This window comes from Jaculus jaculus, chromosome 10, assembly GCF_020740685.1.
Source record: "Jaculus jaculus isolate mJacJac1 chromosome 10, mJacJac1.mat.Y.cur, whole genome shotgun sequence".
Classification (NCBI taxonomy): Eukaryota; Metazoa; Chordata; class Mammalia; order Rodentia; family Dipodidae; genus Jaculus; species Jaculus jaculus.
Window position 1 is genome coordinate 54936870 of NC_059111.1, and position 17323 is coordinate 54954192.

The 17323-nt window shown below is 40.9% G+C and overlaps 1 pseudogene; it reads right to left on the bottom strand.

Moving 5' to 3' along the window:
- Positions 1–14722, bottom strand: part of LOC123463961 — a 28681-nt pseudogene extending 13959 nt beyond the window's left edge.
- Positions 14723–17323: the final 2601 nt, after the last annotated feature.

The window sequence follows — 17323 nt, forward strand, 5'->3', positions numbered from 1 at the left end:
GGTGTGTGTGTTTGGAAGTTTTCTTCTATGATTTTGTTGAAGATGCCTACTATGCTTTTGGAGTGGAATTCTCCTTTTACTATGCCCTGAATTCTTATATTGGATCTTTTCATAGTGTCCCAAGTATCTTGAAATTCCCACTCATACTTTTCTATAAGTTTGTCTTTCTCTTTGTTGGACTGTATTAGATCTGCCACCGGGTCTTCTAGCTTAGATATTCTGTCCTCTCCTTCATCCATTCTACTGGTGAGATTTTCTACAGAGTTTTTTATTTCATTAACTGTGTTCTTCATTGCTAGTAATTCTGAGTGGTTTTTCTTTATTATTTCTATTTCCTTATTTATGTCTTGTATTGCCTTCTTTATTTCATGAAATTGGTATCCTGCATCTTCTTTGATTCCTTTGATTTCCTCTTCGAGTTCCTCTTTGACTCCTTTGATTTGTTCTCTGACTTCTTTGAACATATTTACAATCATTCTTTTGAAATCTTTTTCAGGCATTTCCTCTAACTCGTTCTCACTGGGTCATTTCTGATGCATTAATATTTTTAGGTGGATTTATATCGTCTGCTTTTTAGTGTTTCTTGTGTTATAATGTATATATTTTTGCATCTTGGATTAAGTTAATGCTTGGATTTTCTAGCTAGCTGGGTATTCTTAGCTGTATCAATTGATTTGATGTTATATATTTTCAGGGTAGGAGCTTAAGGTATTAGATGTGGCTCTTAAGACTCTGAGAGTATCTACAAAGGTGCTCCTAGGGGTTGAGTTTCCCTGCTATGGGAGTATTCAAGTAGGCTGAGTGGATTAAAATACTGGTAGATTCTAAAAGTTAACTAAACACTGTACCCATTCAGTCAAAAACAGCCCCAAGTATGTATGCCAGAGTAGTTATTATAACAACCAGATCCTCTATCAACACAGTGGTTAAGATTTCTGGTCTGTTGAGGGATCCCAGTCAGCTTGTGACCAAGTGAGACCCTTCCCTGGTGCAAACCCAGTTACCTTGGATGATTTTGGTCTCAGTCAAGTTGCTGCCTGGGTCATCAGGGTGCTGTTCTGATTTCTGGAGCTGGGCACTGGCTTTTCCTGTGGGGCAAACCAAGCCTGGCAACTGTGGCCCTGCAGATCAGCACCCCCGCTGCTGGAACTGCTGCTGCTTCTGGGTCTGCTGTTGTTGCCGCTCCTGGGTCCGCCGCTGCTGACAGTCCTGGGTCTGCTGCTGCTGGGGCTGCTGGTACCGGTTCCGGAGCTGCCGATGTTGCTGCTGAACTCTGCTCCTGCTTGGGTCCCACTGTCAGCTCAGGTTGGCGTGGCTGGGTCCCGGGATGCTGCTCTGTTCGCTGGAGCTGGGCTCAGGTGGTGGGGGAGGGGAGGGAGCCGCACCTGCTCTGGTTCTCTCGTTGTTCCATGTGTTCTTCTACCTCGCGGTCTGCTCCTCCGCTGCTCACTGCTGCTCTCCCTTCACGTTACCTGAGTTGCGGAGAGTGCAGTGTGTGGGGAAGCTCCTGCACCTGGCTTTTCCTGCAGCTGGAGCCAAGTCTGGCGGCTTTCTTTTTTGCCGGCCTGTGCATGCTCTGGATGCTCTGGATCTCTCCTACTTCTCCGCTGCCGCTTCAGTTTCCTATACAACTCACTTTTTAGTAAAAGTGTGTATTTTGCTGAGGTTTTTTGGTCTTTTTTCCCCCCAGGCTGCTTTGGTGTGGTACCTACGCTGCCATCTTAACCGGTAGTCCTGATTTACTCTTGAGAGGACCATTTCAGACTTGTGACCTTCAAAATGAACAATAATGGATTTCTTTTGATTTATGCTATGAAAGTATGGTCATTTGTTGTAGCAGCATGAGGAATATAATATAGTAGTCACTGAAGCCCATATAAACTGTGAACATTAGGGCTGTGGATATGGTTCACTGGTAGATCACCTGCCTAACATGTACAAGCCTCTGGTTCCTGACCCCAATACCACAAATGGGGCCAGAAGATATAATCATCAGGGCTTAAAAATTGGAGCCATTTTTTTCAATGAATATATTTGTTCATGTACTTAATGTGAGGCTTTCAAAATATGTCTCAACTGGCATAATTTCAATTACTACCTGAAATCAATAAAGAAGCATTCCAGCATAATATTTCCTACCCATGGACAAACCTGACTGAAAGGCCACAGTAGAATTCCATAGGGAAGGAAAGAGACTAAGCAAGAATACCAAGTGACTGAGGTGCTAAAGTGGATTGTGATCCTGTGGGCGTTTTTATGTATGTATTTATTTCTCTGGAAGGTTTTAAATTATGAATAGTGTAAAAAGAAAAAAGTAGTAAATACTCAGGCTTGTGAGATAACGAAAAAAATCAATCATCTCAGAATCACTTTATCTGCAGGATGAGTTTAGTACTTTAGGAAATAATGTCCTCTCCCATATACGTTATTGACTTTTCAGAAAAAATATGAACTTATATTTTATATGAAAAAACAGGCAGATGGCAACTAATTATTTATTGGCTAACTATTCTATAAATAGTACATTTGAGGCTAATCTGGGAATACACAGAAAAAGAATGGATCAATTCTTTACTTCTTTAGCATTTTAAAAACTTTTTTGTTGTTTATTCTTATTTATTTGAGTGCGATAGAGAGAGAAAGAGGCATGGGCACGGGGGGGGGGGGGTGGGAGAGAGAATGGACGCGCCAGGGCATCCAGCCACTACAAACAAACTCCAGACATGTGTGCACCCCTTGTGCATCTGGCTAACGTGGGTCCTGGGGAATCAAGCCTCCAACCTGGTTCCTTAGGCTTCATAGGCAAGCACTTAACCACTAAGCCATCTCTCCAGCCCGTCTTTAGCATTTTAAATTAAAATTAATTTTGAAAAAGAAATTGAATTATTCATGATAATTTTCCTTAGGTGATAATTCTGAAGTAATAATATTCCACTCTATTTTTGTATGCTCCAATTTTATATAATGAATTTTCATTGGTTTGTTTTTCTACATTTGCGAAAAGAATGCCCAATATGGAGTTAATATCAAATAATTTTTTATTAATTATCTTTGTACTCAGTGAATACAGTCAAGTTGGTACCATTATTAGGATCATCCATGTCCTACCCCTCCCCCTGACACCTCCTTGTTGAGGTATATGGGTCATGCATTGTGGAGTTAGCCCACAGTTATGGTTTATATGTCTCTGCATATCATGACCCAATGTGTGGCTCTGACATTCTTTCCACCCCCTCTTCCACAAAATTTCCCTGAGCCATGTTGGGTTCATTTTTGGTCTGCTTCAGTGATGAGATGTTGGGAACCTCTGGGTCTCTGGATATCTGATTTGATAGGAGTTGATTGTTCTCTGTGTTGATCTCCTTCACCCTTGTGCTGGTACATGGTTCACCAAGAAAACAGCACCCTTTCTTGTTTTGCCAACTGTTCTTAGTTTCAGCTGGGACCCTTTTGAGGTATAATGGGGTGGTTCTCTCCTTAGGATCTACATCTATCTGAAAAAGAGAAGCAGATTTTCGTATGCAGAGTAAAGGTAGCACCAGACAAATGGGATAACCCTTATTTTTTTCATAGAGAATTTAATAGGTGTAGGCCCTCTTGTAGCCCACGATTGCTGGTACCTTGATAATGAAGAGCAGCCTCATGTTTGCATTTGGTTTGGACTTATTTCCCAGCTCCAGCTATTGTTCCCATTCCACTGAGGGGATAAGTTAGCCAAATAAAGAGCAGTTGGTTTCCCACCATGGCTGTGCACCACTATTGCATGTATGTGAATATCGTAACAGGTAATTTGCTGCTAAGTAGGTTAGACCATGAGTTGCTTGGACAGATATTGGTCATTTTCCCCCAGTTAGCATGTAGCACCTTCTGGCACTAGATGTGATGATTGTCTGGGGACTGACTCTCTTCCAACTTTCAGTCTTGTCATTCCATTTTATGTGTCAACCATATATGCTATCTTCAGCAGTAGGGTCTTACCACTAACCTTTGGTGGGTCATCAAGTACTCTGTCAGAAATCTGTCTTTCTTTTAGGAAACCTTGTAGGTCTCACTGATCAAAAGCTCATTGTGTTAAAAAAAAAAAAAAAAAAAAACCTCATTGTGGATGATAGCCACATACTGGTACTGGGAGTTACAGGTCAGTGCCCACTAAGAAAAGAAAGGAAAAGATAACTAATATAAAAGAGTTATAGAGAAGACAGAGAGAGAGAGAGAAGCTGTAGAAGATTAAGGTCAGTCTTCATCATACCCACTCCAGTGTCTTGTGGTTCAGGTGTTCCCTCTAAGGTCTGGTGAAGGTTAAACCATTTTGTCTGCTTTTTAGGATGTAGAATTTTATGGTACCATTGCCATTTGGGTCTTGATTTTTTTGTCTCCCACCTCCTCCCATATCTTCCCTTCCCTCCCCACTGACCATATTGTCTATTCCTCGAGATGCTTGCTGGGTATGTCAGCATCTTGGGTAGATTCAAGTTAGGTACTGTAGATGAATGAGACTATGTGGCAATTTTCTTTCTGTGATTGGGTAAGTTCACTGAGAATGATCTGTTCCAGGTTCAACCATATTTCCTCAAATTTCATTGTGTCATTTTTCATACTGTTGTGTAGAATTCCATAGTGTAGATATACCACATCTTAGTTATGCATTCTTCTACTGATGGCCATGTGGTGGTTTGAATATAATAGATGCCCCCCAATATATTCAGTTCTTTGTTTGTAGTTTGCATTCTGCAGCCACCTGGCTGGAGGCAATGTCACTGGGTGGATCTTTAGGTGTGGTGGTGAGTTTCAGATTTCAATCTAAAGATATGCAAAGTGTGCCTGGCTGGAGTTCCTGAAGTGTGCTATAGCTTTTGACCTTTAGGCTTGTACTTCCCTGTCTTTGCTTGGTCCTGTGAAAGCAGGCCAGTTTCTTCTACCATTATGGAACTTCCCCTGGATCTGTAAGCTTCAATAATATTCTGAGTAGTCTGAGAATGCTAAGTGCAGACAGCATTGAACTTCAAGGCTTGGCTTATGAGCTTTCTGATGGGAAGGAAAGAATGCAGAGGACTTTGATGGAACTGGGCTACTAGCATAAGGGTTCACTGCATCCCGCTGCCTAGTACCAGTGAATTTGATCAAGGTTAAATTTATAATGGACTGATGTGCTTGGCTAGAGATATTGAACTGAGAGATTTAAGATTTTAAGCTGGAAAAATTAAGCAAGTTAAATTTACTGGCACAGAGACTGGCTTTAGATTACTAAAGCTGCTAATGTCAAACACATCAGCAATCTTAAAGGAAGATGGTCTAATTTCTTTACCATGGAAAGGATGCCTGAGGAAAGACTATCATAGAAATGCAAACACTTTTGGAAAATTTTGACTGGAGATGGAACCTGCTATTCAAGGTTATGATTTATTTTGTCTGTGAGTTAAAAATATGGCTGTGTCCTGCACTCCTGGTATTGGTCTCAGAAGCATTAAAAATGCAGGCAGTGGTAGTGAATTGCACATGGTTCTAGGAGCTTCTGCTGAGACACTGCATGAGGCAGGGCATAATGCCCAGATAGGCTGAAAGAACCTTTGGAAGATGGACCGTGGTTTGCATGAAGACCTCAAGATGTTTTGGATATACCAGGATTATGCAAGCACTACCATAGAGCACACTGTTGGCATTAAATGGAAGTGTTCCCCTGCTACTCTGCCCAGCTGGAGGGGCGGAATTGGAAAATCTGGAGACTGTCAGTCTCTGGTTGTATTGGACTTGAACTGCAGAAGTTTGATGTTTGTTAGATTGTAGTTGAGTTGCATTGTTTTAGTCTCTCCTTGCTATGCATTATGCCAGTTGAAAGTGTTCACTCTGTGCCTTTATATGTTAGAATTTTTTTACTTGTTTGATTTTACAGGTCTTAATGACTTAAGTTGGTCAAGACTGTGGAGAACTTTGAAGTTGAACTGAGTACAATTTACAATGTGTAATGGTTATAAATCTATTGGGGGCCAGGGGTGGAATGTGGTGGTTTGAATAGAATAGATGCCCCCCAATATATTCAGTTCTTTGTTGTTTGTAGTTTGCATCTGTAGCCACCTGGCTGGAGGCATTGTCACTGGATGGATCTTTAGGTGTGGTGGTGGGTTTCAGATTTCAATCTAAAGATATGCAAAGTGTGCCTGGCTGGAGTTCCTGAAGTGTGCTGTGGCTTTTGACCTTTAGGCTTGTACTTCCTGTCTTTGCTTGGTCCTGTGAAAGCAGGCCAGTTTCTTCTGCCATAATGGAATTTCCTCTGGATCTGTAAGCTTCAATAAATATCCCTTCCTCCATAACTGTGTCTGGTCTAAAAGTTCATCTCAGTGAACCTGAAGCTGTCTGCTACAGGGCATCTGGGTCAATTCCAGCTCTTAGTTATTATTAATTGAGTTGCTAAACATGGTTGAGCAAATCTCTAGACTGTGGTTTAAAGGTGTTAGGGTACATGCCCAGAAAGGGAATAACTGGGTCTGGTGGTAACTCTATAGTCAGCTGTTTTAAGAGTCTCCATACTGCTTTCCAAAGTGGTTGTATCATCTTAAATTCCCAACAACAGTGGATGAGTGTTCCTAATTCTCCACATCCTCACCAGCATTATTTTCACTTGAATTTTTGATGTTTGCTATCCTTACTTGGGTAGGTGGAATCTCATAGTTGTTTTAATTTGCATTTCCCTGATGATTGGGGATGATGAATAGTTTCTTAAGTTTGTGTTTGCCATTTGTATTTCTCCCTCTGTGAACAGCCTGTTCAGCTCTTTGCCCTATGTTGTGAGTAGCTTGTTTGACTTTTATTGTTTAGGTTTTTGAGTTATTTGTACATTCTAGAGATTAGGCCTCTATCAGTTGATAATCAGCAAATATTTCCTCCCATTCTGTGGTGAATCTATTGGTTATGCTTATTGTATGCTTCTCTGTAAAGAAACTCTTCAGCTTCATGTCATCCCATTGGTTGAGTGACTGTTTAAGAGTGTGAGCTCCTGGGGTTTTGTTCAGGAAGTTTTTTCCATCCCTATGTCATGGAAATTTCTTCCTATATTTTCTTCCAGTAATAGCTGAATTTCTGGTCTTATATTGAAGTCTTTGATCCATTTGGACTTGAGTGTAGTGCATGGAGAAATGTGTGGATCAAGTTTCAATTTTCAGCATATGGTTATCCAGTTTGTCCAGCACCATTTGCTGAAGATGCTGTCTTTTTTTCAGCCTATGTTGTTAGGTCCTTTGTCAAATATCAAGTAGCTATAGTTGCTTGACCCAAAGTCCAGGATTTCAAGTCTATTCCATTGGTCTATAGTCCTGTTTTATGCCAGTACCATGCTGTTTTTATTACTATGGCTTTGTAATATAGCTTTAGATCAGGTATGGTGATGCCTCCAGAGGTATTTCTTTTGCTGAGGATATGTTTGGATATGCGAGGCCTCTGCCTTTCCATATGAACTTTGAGATCATTTTTTCTATCTCTGTGAAGAACAATGGTGGGATTTTATTTGGAATGCATTAAATCTGTATAGTGCCTTTGGTAGGATTGCCATCTTCACAATGTTAATTCTGCCTATCCAGGAACATGGGAGGTCTTTCCATTTCCTCAAGACCTCCTCAAATTCTTTTTTGAGTGTTTTTATGTTTTCATTGTACACTTCCTTGATTAATGTTATTCCAAGTTATCTTAATTTTTTTGTTGCTATTGAAAATGGGATCATGTCCCTTATTTCTTTCTCTGTATCTTTATCATTTGCATATAGAAAGGCTACTGATTTTTGTGCACTGATTTTGTATCCTGCTACTTTGCTCTAAGAATTAATCACGTTCAGGAGTTTGGGCATGGAGTCTCTCAGGTCTCTTACATAGAGAATCTTGTCATCAATAAATAGAGCTAACTTAACTTCTTCCTTTGCAAATGGTATCCATTTCATTTCTTACTCCTGTCTTATTGCTTATGCAAGGACTTCCAGTACTATATTGAAGAGCAGTGGTGAGAGTGGACAACCCTGCTTTGTTCCTGATCTCAATGGGAATTCCAGTCTCTTTCCATTAAATATTATTTGGGGAGCTGAAGACATGGCTTAGTGGTTAAGTGCTTGTCTTTGAAGCCTAAGGACCCTGGTTTGAGACTCAATTTCCCAGGACCCACATTAGCTAGATGCCCAAGGGCACACATATCTGGATTTCGTTGGCAGTGGCTGGAGGCCCTGACGTGCCCATTCTCTCTCTCTCTGCCTCTTTATCTCTGTGTCTGTTGCTCTCAAATGAATAAATAAAACAAAATAATTATAAAACTATTATTTGGGCCTCAGGAGCTTTGTATATTGCTTTTATTATCTTAAGCTATGAACCAACCATGCCAATTCTCTCCAGTGTTTTCATCATGAAGTGATGTATTTCTCAAAGGCCTTTTCTGCATCTATCGAAATGAACATGTGGTTGTTATGTTTAACCTTGTTTATGTGGTGTATTACATTGACAGATTTCCATATGTTGAACCACCCCTGTGTTCTTGGGATGAATCCCACTTGATCAAGGTGGATAATGCTTTTGATATGTTGTTAGATTTGGCTTGTGAGGATTTTGTTCAGTGTCTTTGCATCTAAGTTCATCAGGGAAATAGACCAGTAGTTTTCTTTTCTTGTGGCATCTCTGCCTGGTTTTGGTATTTGGGTGTTACTAGCTTCATAGAAGGTTTGGAGAGTTTTCCCTGTACTCCAATTGTGTGGCATAGTTTGAGGAAGATTGGTTTGAGTATTTCCATGAAGTGTTGATAAAATTCAGCTGAGAAGCCATCTGGTCCTGACTGAAAATAAATGCTGGCGAGGATGTGGAGAAGTAGGAACACTCATCCACTGTTTTGAGAATGTAAAATAGTACAACCACTTTGGAAAGCAATATGGAGACTCCTGAAAAAGCTGACTATCTATAGAGATACAAACAACAGACCCAGTTATTCCCTTACTGAGCATCTACCCTAAAACCTTCAAACCACAGGCCGGAGAGATTTGCTCAACCATGTTTGTATCAGTTCAATTTGTAATAGCTAAAAGCTGGAATCAACCCAGATGCCCATCACTAGAAGAATGGATAACTAAGATGTGGTATATCTACACAATGGAATTCTAGACAGCAGTAAGAAAAAAATGACACAATGAAATTTGAGGAAAAATGGTTGAACCTGGAACAAATCATTCTCAGTGAACTTACCCAATCACAGAAAAAAAGTGCCACACAGTCTCACTCATCTACAGCAACTAACCTGAATCTACCCAAGATACCTTACATACCCAGCAAGCATTTCATGGACTAGATACTAAGATGGGTGGGGAAGGAGGTGAGGGCAACTGAGGGGTGGGAAACGCAAATCCAGACCCAAAATGCAATGGTACCATAAAATTCTACTTCCTAAAAGGCAGACCAAATGGCTGAACATTCACCAGACCCTTAGAGGGAACACCTGAACCACAAGACACTGGAGAGGGTATGATGAAGACTAACCTTATCTTCTACAGCTTCCCACACTCCTTCTTCCCCTCCCTCTCTCTTCTCTCTCTCTCTCTCTCTCTCTCTCTCTCTCTCTCTCTCTCTCTCTCTCTCTGTTTTCTCTAGCTCTTGTATATTAGTTATCTTTTCCGTCCTTTTCTTATTGGGCCCTGACCTGTAACTCCCAGTACCAGCATGTGGCTGTCATCCACAATGTGCTTTTGATTAGACAGACATACAAGGTTTCCTAAAAGAAAGACAGATTTCTGTCAGAGTACTTGATGACCCACCAAAGGTTAGTGGTAAGACCCTACTGCTGAAGATAGCATATACGGTTGAGACATAAAATGGAATGACATGACTGGAAGCTGGAAGAGAGTCAGTCCCCAGACAGTCAACACGTCTAGTGCCAGAAGGTTCATGTGACTGGGGGAAAATGACCACTATCAGTCCAAGCTACTCAAGGTCTAACCTACTCAGCAGCAAATAACCTGTTGTGATGCCCACACAAGTGCAATAGTGGCATACAGCCATAGTGAGAACCAACTGATTTGGCTAACTTGCCCCTCAGTGGAATGGGACCCATAGCTGGAGCTGGGAAACAAGTCAGAACCATATCCAAACATGAGCTCACTCTCCATTATCAAGCTACCATCAATTATGGGCTGCAAGAGGGCCTACACCTATTAAATTCTCTATGAACAAAAGTAAGGGTTACCTCATTTGTCCTGGTGCTAACTTACTCTCCATTGGAGAAGCTGCTTCTCTTTTTCAGATAGATGTAGATCCTAAGGAGAGAACCATCCCATTGTACCTCAAAAGGGCCCTGGCTGAAACTAAGAAAAATTGGCAAGACAAGCAGGGGTGCTGTTTTCCTGATGAACCAGATACCAGCACATGGGGGAAGGAGATCAACACAGAGTAAAATCAACTCCTACCAAGTCAGAGAGCCAGTGACCCAGAGGCCCCCACCACCCCACCACTGAAGCAGACCAAAAATGAACCCAACATGGCTCAGAGAAACTTTGCAGAAGAGGAGGTGGAAAGAATGTCAGAGCCATGTGTTGGGTAATGATATGCAGAGACATTTATCTTACCCATAACTGTGGGCTAACTCCACAATGCATGACCCATACATATACCTCAACAAGGAGGGGCCAAGAGGAGGGGGTAGGTCATGGGTGAGCCTAATAATGGTACCAAACTGGTTTTCTTTGTCTTTTTTGATTATTTTTGGTTTAATTTATCTTATATTAATATAGCTATGCCTGCTTGTTTCTTATTCCCATTTGCCTGGAATATTGTTTTCCACCCTTTTACCCTGAGGAGGTGTCTGTCTTTAGTGGTGAGGTGGGTTGCTTGAAGACAGCAGATTGAGGGGTCTAATTTTCTAATCCATCCTGTTAGCTTGTGTCTGTTGATGGATGATTTAAGGCCATTAATATTTAGGGTAATGACTGTGAGATTTGGTTTGATCCCTGCCATATTGTGTTGGTATATGTGGTTTGGTGTTTTCATGGTCTTTGAAGTTTTTGTGCCTTCTCTGAGTTTGATTATTTTGATCTGCTTCTTGTAGGCATTTGAGGTTGATTATTTGATTCTTCTGTGTGGAGAATTTCCTGAAATACACTCTGTAGTTTTAGTTTTCTGTTCATATAATTGTAAAGCTACATTTTCTTATGGAAAGTTTTTCTTTCACCATCTATTTTGAGGGATACTTTTGATTGGTTGATTAGTTAGGGTTGGAAGCCATAGGTTCTAAGACTTTGCAGTGTTTCATTCCAGTCCCTTCTGGCTTTCAGGGTTTCCATTGAGAAGTCTGAATTAACTCTGATGGGGTTACCTTTAAAAGTGACGTGCTGTTTTTCCCTAGCTGCTTTTAGGATTTTCTCTTTGGTGTCCATGTTTAGAATCTTAATGACAATATGTCTTGGAGAGTTTCTCCTTTGGTCCAATCTGTTTGGAGTTCTGTTAGCTTCTTGTATCTTGACTTTCTTTTGAAAGAGTGGGGAATTTGTCTTTTATTGTTTTGTTAAATAAGTTCTCCATGCCTTTGGTTTGAATTTCTTCTCCTTCTGGTATTATAATGATCCTGATATTAGGATATTTAAGGGTATCCCACAATTCCTTCATGTTTTGTTCATAGAAACTTTTGAACTTATTGAAACTTTTGAACTCTCCAACTGTTTCTTCTGTCTTGTCTTCCAGATCAGAGTTTCTATTCTCCACATGGCTGACTCTATTCTTGAGAGCTTCTAAAGAGTTTTGGACTTGTTCAATTAGGTTTGCATTTTCTACTACTTTTCTATGTATAGTTTTCATCCCTCTCTCAAGCTCCCTTTTCACATCATTTTCTGATCTTCCTGATTCTTCTTGGAATTCATACTTCATTTCTTTATGTCTTCATTTAGCATACCAACTGATTTTTGTTGTACTCTTTTTATTCAGTCTCCTTCATAATTCTTAACTGTCTTTGAATTCCTTCCATTTTCTTATCTATTAGGTCTAGTCTAGTGATGGCAGCATCCACACGATTATTGGTCCTTTGTTGCTTTTCTGCAAGTTCTACCAGTAGCTTGGTCAGGGTTGCATTGCTCATAGCTTCATTTTGGTGTTCTGATCCTAATGACTCATCTATGTTTTGATTAGAGATGTTCATTGTAGGACTGAGTTAACTAACTGGATTTTCTGGCATTTGATTTTGCATGCTATTTCTTTTGTGCTGTGGTCTCCACATCACAGTGTATGGGCAGGGAGAGTAGGACTGTGGTCTTGATGGGTGGGGGAAGTGGTGCCTCTGGGGGGAGCTGGCCTGGTCTAGTGGGCAAGCAAGCAGATGGGCAGAGTGGTCTTGAGCTAATACTTTGGTGGATGGATCAGCCTGAGCTCAAGCACAGTGGGAAGCTGAAGCAGCCTGAGGCAGATGCCGAGCAGTCTGAGATTTGGCTCTCACTTGCCAAAGCCACCTGAACTCCTGCCTGACAGGGGCACCAATGTTGCCTGGCCTCTCATATGGCCTGCACTCAAGCTCGGAGGGATGCTGAAGCTCCAAGCACCGAAGCAGCCTAAACTCAGTTGTCACTGAACACTGGGACCCGGAAGTAGCCTGAGCTCACCCACAACAGGACAATGACGGTCAGCTGGTGCAGCAGAGAGGGAGGGGCTGGCACCTGAGCTGGCACAGGTGGACAGGTAGAGAGAGGGCCTGAGCTCACATGGGCAGGTGGAATGGGCCTGGACTTGTGTGTGAATGGGCAGTGGCCAGAGCAGTAAGTGAGCAAATAGGACAAGCAGGCTAAGCTTCCGCAAGCAGGGATCAGAGGTGGCGCACATGTGGCAAGCAAATGGACCAAAGGAGCCTGAGCTCCAATGGGCCAGTGGGTGGAGCCTGCCCATTGTCACTCATAGGCAAAGGTAGCAGGGCATCACCCCAGTGCAGTGAAGCAAGTGGAACTATGTTGGCCTGAGACCCCTTTCTTACAGTAAGTGCAGATGTATCCTGAAGTTGGGACTTTGGTTACGGTGGCTGCTTCGTGTGGTTGGGGGACTGGCAGGCTACCCACGAGTGAGGGAATCAGTGATTCCCTGTTTTTATTCCCCTCTGTGCCATCCCACTGGCAATCTATTGGAGATTGTTCTCCCCTAAAAGACCCAGTGAACCCTTAATGCCTTGCCTTTCTTTCCCAGGGATGTGTGGCGCAGTTAGGTGGTCACCATCTTGGCTGGAAGTCTCTCAAAAAAAATTTTAAGGGCTGGAGAGATGGCTTAGCAGTTAAGCGCTTGCCTGTGAAGCCTAAGGACCCTGGTTCGAGGCTCGGTTCCCCAGGTCCCACGTTAGCCAGATGCACAAGGGGGCGCATGCGTCTGGAGTTCATTTGCAGTGGCTAGAAGCCCTGGCGCGCCCATTCTCTCTCTCTCTCCCTATATCTGTCTTTCTCTCTGTGTCTGTCGCTCTCAAATAAATAAATAAAAAATGAACAAAAAATATTTTAAAAATTTTTTTAAATGTACACTTCACTGCTGTTGGGTATAGGTAGTATAGTAGTTGGAATGTATATCCGACATAGACTTTGGTGTTTTATTTTTTTCTTTCTTTCTTTCTTTCTTTCTTTCTTTCTTTCTTTCTTTCTTTTTTTTTTTTTTTTTTTTTTTTTGAGGTAGGGTCTCCCTCTAGTCCAGCCTGACCTGAAATTCACTCTGTAGTCTCAGAGTGGTCTTGAACTCATGGCAGTCCTCCTTCCTCTATCTCTTGAGTGCTGGGATTAAAGGCGTGGGCCACCACAGCTGGCTTTCAGGAGTTTTATTAAAGCTTGTAACTTGGGTCTCTATCTACCTGGCTGTAGGAAGTGTCACTGGGGTTGGTTCAGCACAAAGGTATGAAGAGAGGTTTTAGCTCTGGGGGGTCCTTCTTACTACAAATTTGTGCCTTCTCTTTTTGTGTTTTGTTGCTGGTGGTTGTTTCTCTCTCTTCCTCCCTCCCTCCACCCCCCCTCGATTTATGATCCAGGGCCAGCTTCTTCCACTATTGATGGAACTTTCCCTGAATCTGTAAGCTTGAAATAAATCCTTTACTCCCACAAAACTGGGTTTTACTGGATGTATGTCACTGCAGTGTTGGAACTAACTGTAACAGGTGCAATGCTAGATAGCAGATCTCTAAGGCACATTCATCTGAAACTCTGTACTGTAGAACAGGAACTCCAAATTCCTTCTCTCCTCAGCCCCAAGCAATCAGAATCTTACTCTTTAATTGTATTGATTATTTTAGATACCTCATCTAAGTGAAATCATGTAGTGTTCATTTTTCTGTATCAAGAACATTTCACTTAGCAAGGCTTCATTTATGCCTTATATAGTACATAATGGTTGCATGATATTCCATTGTATACATATATCATATTTTCTTTATCCATTCATTTCCAATATGCATTTTGGTTGTTTTTATATCTTGGCTCTTCTGAATAATAATGCAATGAATGTGATAGTGCTAATATTTCTTGCGAATCCTGATTTCAATTCTTTTGAATAAATACCTATGTATGGGATTGTGAGATCATATAATAATTCTATTTTTATATTTTCAAGGGTCCTCCCTAGCATTGTTCATAGCATCTTGACTATTTTATAACTCCTCTACTAACAGTGTACAAGGGTTCCAATTTCTTTGTATCGTCCCCAGATCTTGTTGTCATTGGCTGCTTGGTTGGTTTCAGTTTGTCTGTCTGTGTTTTGATAATGGCCATTCTAACAGGTGCACTTCTTATAGTTTTGATTGAAGGTGCTTAATTATTAGTGCCATTGAATAGTTTCCATATATCCATTGGTCATTTGTCTATCTTCTTTGAATATGTGTTACTTTTATATCTGAGTAAATAGTACAACTTTAAAATATTAATAAGGTCTTTTTAAGGGTATGCTTTGTATGGACACATCATATGTTACCACCAACATTTCCTCCCTGCCCCCAACCCTCTGAGAGCCCACCTCACTGGGGTTGCTGGTATTCCTCATGGGCTTGTGGGTTTTATATTGTGAGAGCAGGTTTTAAATATAATTAATGTTGACAATTTAAAAAGTAAAGTGTTGTCATACTTTTCTTTGAACATATTTTATTTTTATTTATGTATTTGAGGGAGAGAAAGAGGCAGAAAAATAGAGAGGATGGGTATGCCAGGACTCCAAGACACTGCAAATAAACTCCAAATGCATGCACCACCATGTGCATTTGGCTTAAGTGGGTATGGGGAATCGAATCTGGGTCCTTAGGCTTCAGAGGCAAGTACCTTAACATGTAAGCCATCTCTCCAGCCCACATTATACTTTTTAAGAGGCAAATTTGCACTGGATAACTGAACTGCAAAAGTTCCCTTTAAAATATATCTTTAAGAAGGAAAACCATGGAGCCAACCTTCCACAGGAGAGTTTATTTCAATCTGCTACCAGGAAATTTACCCATCTTCCATAGCAACTAAAGCAATGAGATATTAATAAAATCTACAACTAATCAAGAAATATAACAATAAAATCTCATAGAATTTATACTAACAGAAAGCACATACAATGTGCTTAAGCTCTATCTACAATGTTTTTATTTTTAGAACAAAATGGGCAAACCCTCTATATGGGAAGATAACAAACATTTAGGTTTTAAATGTCCCAAAATCTGTATTGTAATTACTCAATTTGCCTTCATAATTCAAAATAAGTATAAATGTAAATTAACCATGATAGATCCAAATTTTTTAGTTTTTCATAATACAGGGTGTCTCAGTTCTATCCATGAATCATATATAAAAGAAAAATAATAAGGAATAATGAAATATGAAGCCAAAGTAGTCTTGAGATTGAAATACAAATCAGAACAATATGAAATTTATTTTAAATAAGATTTAGGGCAAATGAATGGAGTGTCTCAGATTTCAACTCAAGAAATATGGTTCTGGTTATACTTTTCCAATTTAAGGAAGCCTTGGTTCCTCTGTCCTCCATATGCACACACACACACACACACACACACACACACACACACACACACCTATAATCACATGAACATGTACACACTGTAGCATACATATACTACTATATTACATATCATCCCACACCTTATTAGACTGACTATAATCAATAAGATAAATAAAAAATGTTGATGACGATATAGAGAAATGGGAATTCTTAGTATAATATTAGTTAGGATGGAAATTTGTAGAGCCACTATGAAGTACAGTATTGATTCTTCAAAATCCCATGTCTGTGTGTGTGTGTGTGTGTGTGTGTGTGTGTGTGTCTGTGAGGGGGGGGTTGGTTTGGTTTTTCAAAGTAGGGTCTCACTCTAGCCCAAACCGACCTGAAACTCACTCTTCAGTCTCAGGCTGGCCTCAAATTCACAGAGATCTTCTTAACTCTGCTACTCAAGTACTGGGAGTAAAGGTGTGTGCAGCCTTTCCCAGATAAAAATAGATCTTATATTAGCCAGAAATCCTATTTCTGAGTATATGCCCAAAGAACTGTAACCAGCTTGGCAAAGGAACACCTGCCCTTCCATTTCTTTTTGTAAGTTTTTTCTATTGACGACTTCCATAATTATAGACAATAAACCACAGTAATTCCCTCCCCCACTTACCCCTTCACAAATCCACTCTACATCATATCCCCTCCCCCTCTCAATTAGTCTCTTTTATTTTGATGTAATCATTTTTTCCTCCTATTATGAGGGTCTTGTGTATGTAGTACCAGGCACTGTGAGGTCATGGGCATCCAGGTCATTTGTATCTGGAATATTGCATTGTAAGGAGTCCTACCCTCTTTTGGCTCTTACATTCCTTTTAAAAAATATTTTATTTATTTAGCTGATAATGAGCAAGAGACAGAAAGACAGAGAGTGGGAGAGGGAAAGAGAATGGACACACCAGGGCCTCTAGCCACTGCAAACAAACTCCAAATGCGTGTGTCACCTTGTGCATCTGGCTCATGTGAGTACTGGAGAATCAAACCTGAGTCCTTAGGCCTCACAGGCAAATGCCTTAATGACTAAGCCATCTCTGCAGCCCTTGGTTCTTGCCTTCTTTCTGCCACCTCTTCTGAAATGGACCCTGAGTCTTGGAAGATATGATAGAGATGTTTCAGTGCTGAACAATTCTCTGTCACTTCTAAGCACTATGGTGCCTTCTGAGTCATCCCAGAAGTCACTGCCATCTGAAAATAGAAGCTTCTGTAACCAAAAGTGAGAGCAGCCTTAATATATGTGTATAAACATTAAGAAAAGTGCATATAGGGCAGTTTGGTGAGCATAATACAGGCATTTAGCCAGACACCAGCAGGCGTTCCACCCCTAGGGCTCATGACCA